Below are 6,643 nucleotides of genomic sequence, written 5' to 3'. Positions count from 1 at the left end.
AAAGCTATAAATCAATAAAGCAATCCCCAAAAATGAAAAAAAAATTATTTAAAAAATAGTGTAGTAGAGGATATTAATACACCACACTCAACAAGAAATAAAAATAAATGATCTTGAAGAGAAAAAAAATTATTTGATCATGTAAGGTTAAACGAACTCTTGATTTACAAACCAAGATATATTAACTTATCATTAGACTTTTGTACACAAGCATTTATTTAGAGGGAATAATGAAGTGACATATTTAAAATATTCTTAGAAAATGTAGGCTACAAAATTGTATACAGTAAAACTAAACTTCATGTGCAAAGGTCATAAATGGATGGTTATCAATATAATCATTTAAGAAATGTTATTCTAATGTTCCCTTTTAAAATAATCTAGTAAAGAGAGCTTTAGAAAACTAAATGATTGAAGTATCACTGTTAGAATAAAAATATAAAAATGATAAATATATATAATTTTGAATGTTTTAGTAGTCATCTAAAAAGAATTTAAAGAATTAGGATATTTTATTTAACCAATATTTGAAGATATTATTATTTGAATATATTTATATGAATATTTTATGTGAGATATTTTATAATATTTAGTAATTTTACAAAATCCAGTGCATATTCTTACTTGAAACACATACCAATTTATCTTAACCATATTTCTTTCTCTCCTCCTCCTCCTCCTCCTCCTCCTCCTCCTCCTTCTTCTTCTTCTTCTTTTTGTTGTTGTTTTGTAATGGAGTTTAAACTCAAGGTTGAATTCACTCAACCACTGAGCCACATCCCCACCCATTTTGGTATTTTATTTAGAGACAAAGTCTCACTGAGTTGCTTAGCAGCTTACTGTTGTTGAAGCTGGCTTTGAACTCTCCTGCCTCAGCCTCCCCAGCCACTGGCATATGCTTTATGACCAGCTAGATTAGCCATAATTCAATTGCCCAGTACTACACATGACTAATAGTTACTATGAACAGCAAGGGAGTAGAGAGAAATGAGCATAAAGATTATGGTGTGTTAAATATTAGACGGGAATGAGTGCATAATAACTATGTGATCTAACAATGTAGATTTAGATGACAACCCCCCTCAAATGGAGAAGAATGAGAATAGTATATGTAAAATAAAACCTATATTTTCTTTTTTATTATTATTAATTTATTTATTTTAATTAGGTATATATGACAGTAGAATGCATATTGATTCATTGTATACAACTGTAGCACCACTTTTCATTTTCCTGTAGAATTGCACCATATGTGCAGTCATACTCATCTCATTCCACCATCTATCCTGCCTAATGCTCCCTTCCCATCCCTTTTTCCCTTTTGCCCAATCAATGTTCCTTCATTTTTCCCATGCCCCCATCCTCCTGATTATGGATCAGCATCCATTTATCAGAGAGAACATTTGACCTTTGGTTTTGGGGATTGGCTTATTTCCCTTAGCATGATATTCTCCAATTCCACCCATTTACCTGCAAATGCCATAATTTTATTCTCGTTTAAGGCTCAGTAATATTCTACTGTGTATATATACCACAGTTTCTTTATCCATTTGGATATTGAAGGGCATCTAGTTTCCTTCCACAGTTTAGCTATTGTGAATTGAGCTGCTATAAACACTGATGTGGCTATGTCACTATAGTATGCTGCTTTTAAATCCTTTGGGTATAGACCAAGTGGGATAGCTAGGTCAAATTGTGGTTACATTCCAAGTTTTTTAAGGAATCTCCATACTGCTTTCCAGAGTGGTTGCACCAATTTACAGTCCCACCAGCAATGTATGAATGTGTTGTCTGTATTCTGATAACTGCCATTCTGACTGGAGTAAAATGAAGTCTTAGAGTAGTTTTGGTTTGAATTTCCCTAATTACTATAGATGTTGAACATTTTTTTTTATATTTTTTGGTCAAATGTATATCTTCTTCTGAGAAGTGTCTATTTAGCTCTTTAGCTCATTTATTGATTAAAAAATCCATATTTTCAATACTAATGGTAGGTGATGGTAATATTGGTATAGGTATACTTTGCCTATTTTAATGTGTAATATTAGAAAAAGTAAATGACTGACTATGGGAGGTTCAAATTCCCTAATTGCCAATGTTTTAAGAACCAAGATTGTCAGTATGAAAAAAAGGAAGGTACAAATAAAATAGGTTCATTAAAAAATTTGTCCTTAAAATGTATTGAATTGGAGATATCATTATCAACTCACACCAAACATACACTACCACTAGCAATGGGGCTGCTTCCCACAGTCTGTGCTAGTTGAATGATAGAGTGCTTGCATCAGGGCACTAAAGCAGTCACCTTTATATGATTTGTAGGACTGCCCCCTTGAACAACTTTGGCTTGAGGACTCCCAAGTTATTTCTTAGAACTGAACTACAACTTCAGAAATTTCATATGGACCTCTCTTCTTTCTGCCCTTCTCAGTGACTGAGCCTGCATCGTAACCCAAGAGCTCTCCCTTATTCAACCCTGCCTTTTCTTGTTTTTTCACAGTCAGTTCATTCAATAACTCTCTTGTGCATCTACTTTTATCTGCTTTTCAGTGCAATTTGGACTAAGATAGTCTAGAAATGATGACTGATCTAGTTGAAATTAGTTGTCAAATAAAACACAGAGTATTCAACTAAATTTGAGTTTCATATATACATATGTAATTTATACACACACACACACACACCAAGGAAAAAAGTATTTGTAGTTTATCTGATATTCCAATTAAATTGGGTGTCCTGGATTTCTATTTGAAAAATTTGCAATCCTAATAATAATGACATTCATTTGCATATCCACATTGAAGGGTTAAAAGAAACCAGGGCTTTTTCTTACAGAAATGGCTGGATCCATATCTAAGATAATAACTATGAGACAACGCTGGAACATTTGGTGTGAACTAGCATGAAAGCTAGCAAAAATTACTAACTTGAGGGGAGGCAAAAATCAACATCCTGCATCCTGCAAAAGGAACTCAGAACTACCTACAATATTGACAAAGTTACTGAAACTGATCAAAGGTCCTTATGTCAATTCAAAGGAAGTGTAGAGAAGATAATAATACTGTGCTTTAAGTATACAATCATCAAATCCATCCTGAGGGTAAACTCAACCATGAGTAGACCAAGTATGCACCAGATTCATTTTTAAGGAGAGGAGAAGAAGGAGTTTGCAGGGATAAGGTAGATGACATGTTAATTAAATTACAGCTAAAACACTTATCAATTTGGAAATTGATGACTAGACTATAGTGCCTCAGGGTTCATACTAACATGATAAGTCATAAAGAAGTGCAAGAAAATGATTACTATAAAGGTAATGACCGTAGTTATTGGGGGAGAGAGAAGGGCCAGAGCATATGGAGAGACTTCTGGGAGACTAGCAATGTTTTATTCTTTGACTTGAGTGGTAGTTAAAATGGCATTTGCCCTACAATAACTTTGTGCATTTTTTCTAGTGTCCGTATGGCAGTGTGTATAAACGTGGCTGTAATAACCAATGTGATCCTGCAATCTGTAGACGTGGGAAACATAAGAATTCATCCCCCATTTGAATCAAATGTATGATATATGATATGTCAAGATCATTGTAATGTTTTGAGCAACCAATAAAATAAATAAATAGAATAAAATAAAAGTTTAAAAAGTGCCTAATAGAATTACTGGCTCTTACTAAACACTCAAAATAAAAGGCAGCTATTAGAGAATATAAAGTAAAAGACAGGTATTACCCTTAGAACAATTCCTTCCAGACTGTTATTTTACAGTGATGGTAAACCTCCAACTTGCAGGGGTCATGCCCTCTCTCCAATGTATGTACATCTATAAAATTGCTCTACCTTTCCAAAATGTGTTTATGGCACTGAAATAAGAATGCTAACCTTACTGATGCTTTTATAACTCCTCAGAGTTAGCAAACACCAAGGCAGACTAAAGAAGTTATAAGGAGAAGGGTGCTTATTTTGCAGGAGATCCTCAGGGCAAGACTAAAAACTCATTTGCATACTGTTAAATATCATATCAACTTAGCCTGCATTTGACAAGATGGAGAGAATTACAAACTGAGATCTGTTTGTTCTTTTCCAAATTTACTTGCAAAAAGCAATGAGTCCCAGTCCGAGCCCATTCTTTCTTACTGAGGGCAAAACTACACAGTCAGAGTGATATAAAGAACAATTAATGCTGTTCTTAGCAGGATTTGTGGTTTTAGGTGACTATGCCTCTTCCCTTTCTAAACTCGGTGACATGCTTTGTTTAAAGGGCAAGAGCCCTCAGTCTGCAATTTTATAGCTAAAAATGGGCTTTCAGCTTGTTACTCAAGCTGAGCTTTAATTACTATAGAAAGATTCCTTTTCTTCATATGACCAAGTTTCCTTCCTATGTAACACCTGCCTTGGCACCATCTGTCTTCACACTGCCAAGTCTTGGCACAGTGGGCTGTGCCTGAGGGTCCAAATGAGGTTTTCCCTTCTGCCAAAAATGCTAAATTCTCTGAAATTTCACATCCCTGAAGACATTCCCTCCAAGTGCACATTCTCTCTACCTTAAACATTTGCAATTTCATTTAGACTCCTCAAAGAAGCTCTCCTGCCTACTCCAGTGAGAAGTGCTTTCTTCTGTTTTCCATTCCCAAAGTACTTAATTTCTACTCATGCACTTGTCACATACCATTTATTTCCTCATACCATTAGCTCTCACACTAGCATTCTAACACTCTCTTCACTCCACCACTCTGTTGAGTCCATTCTCAGTTTTGAATGTTTCCTGTGACTAATAAGAACCAGGAAAACAATAATAGCTAACATTTATTGACTGTGTAATGTGCACTAGGCACTGTCTAGTGCTTTTGACATAATAATACTGGGGGGTAGATGCTATCCCTTCCTCCATCTAAAATCAGGAGCACCAAGACTTAAAAGATGAGATTGAAGGTTGCCCAAGATTCCACAGTTATTTAGAGGCAGAACAGGGATGTGAACACACATAATCCTATTCCTAGTATCCCTAATAATGTCTTATCTTAGATCAAAAGCAATAAAGAACATGTGTGTGCTTAAAATATAGGTTTCATAGAGTACCGTTATACTGACTTTTTGCCTTCCTTAAATTACTGTGAAATATAATACTAAAAATAAATTTGTGTGTGCATTGCTACTCAGTAAAAAGTCAATCAATAAACTTGTATAGGTACATAAATCTATCTTAATGCTAGATATATTTTGTATGATCTTTGTCCAATTTATCTAGCATAGAGTATAATTTTTTCCTGTTTGTTATAATAAACATATCATAAATTGTGTGGTTCATAACCAACAGAAAACGATTTCTTATAGTTCTGAAGGCTATGAAATTCAAAATCAAGATGTCAGCAAATGTGGTCTCTGGTGATAGCCCACTTTATTGTCCATAGATGATACCTTCTGTGTCTTCACATGTGCATAGAGCTCTTTGGAGCTTTGCTCTACAAAAAGCAAACTCAATCTCATTCACACTAATCCCATTCATAAAGGCCCCTTCCTCATGACCTAATCACCCTTCAAAGGTCCTACCTTGGTGGTTAGGATTATAGAATATGAATTTAGGGAGGACCCAAACATTCAGACTACAGCAGAGGAATATATAGAATTGGTGCTTTTATTTTTTCTCCTGTTATCAAGTTTAACTTTATTGTGGAAATGTGTGGAGAAATTATTTTAGAGCATCTCTGAATAGGAGACACAGACATATACCACATATATCACATACATGTAAGGTATAATCTTGCTATTTTCAGTCTAATTTACTTTAGGTAAGTAATTGTGCTTTTGTAAATACATTTAAAATAGAAATACAAGATGTCACACGCAACAAAGATTTCCATTTGGACACTGAGTAATCCCAGGATGATAGTACAGGGATTCTGAATCTTGAATGTACCTCAGAATCCCCAGGCCTACTCCTCAGCTTGAAAAGTCAAATATAGTAGTGTGGAGTCCATAAATTTGAACTTTTAACTATATCTTTGTTAATTTTGAAGTTGGGGATTCAAGGAAAATACTTCAGGGGAAAAAGGAAGCAACAATTAAACAAGTAAGAGACTTAAAGTCAGAAAGATTCAAGGGTCATAGATTCAACATTCACTTGCAATGTACTTAACTTCACCAGAGTTCAGTTACCTTTGGCAAAATGCATAATACTGATAGAACATGATGCATACGTTTATGAGAAAATATGTGAAAAGTAGCTCGCTTAGTGTCTAGGGTATAGGAAATGAAAACTGAGTGTTAGCAAGTAGTGGTAGCAGTGGTTTGGTTTTCATAGTGGTAAACAACAGTGTACATTATTAGGGATTTGCAAATTAAAAGAACAATGAAATATTAACACATGTCTATGAGAATGGCTAAAATGGAAAATACTTGAAGCACTAAATGCTGACCAAAATGTGGAGCAATTGAAACTCTCATTCATTGCTTGTGGGAATGTGCATGGAGCTCTTTAGTTGCTTTGGAAGATAGCTTACAAAGTAAACAAACATACCCTTTCCATCTAAACAGCAATCACTGGTATTTGTTCAAATGAACTAAAAACTTATATTTAAGCAAAATCCTGCATAAAGACATTTAAAGCATTGAATACACAACTGCCAATGTTTGGAACCAAGCAAGAT

Source organism: Urocitellus parryii, chromosome 1 (genome assembly GCF_045843805.1).
Source record: "Urocitellus parryii isolate mUroPar1 chromosome 1, mUroPar1.hap1, whole genome shotgun sequence".
In the NCBI taxonomy this organism is placed as follows: domain Eukaryota; kingdom Metazoa; phylum Chordata; class Mammalia; order Rodentia; family Sciuridae; genus Urocitellus; species Urocitellus parryii.
The sequence above is the reverse complement of the archived record's forward strand: the minus strand, read 5'-3'. Positions refer to the sequence as shown.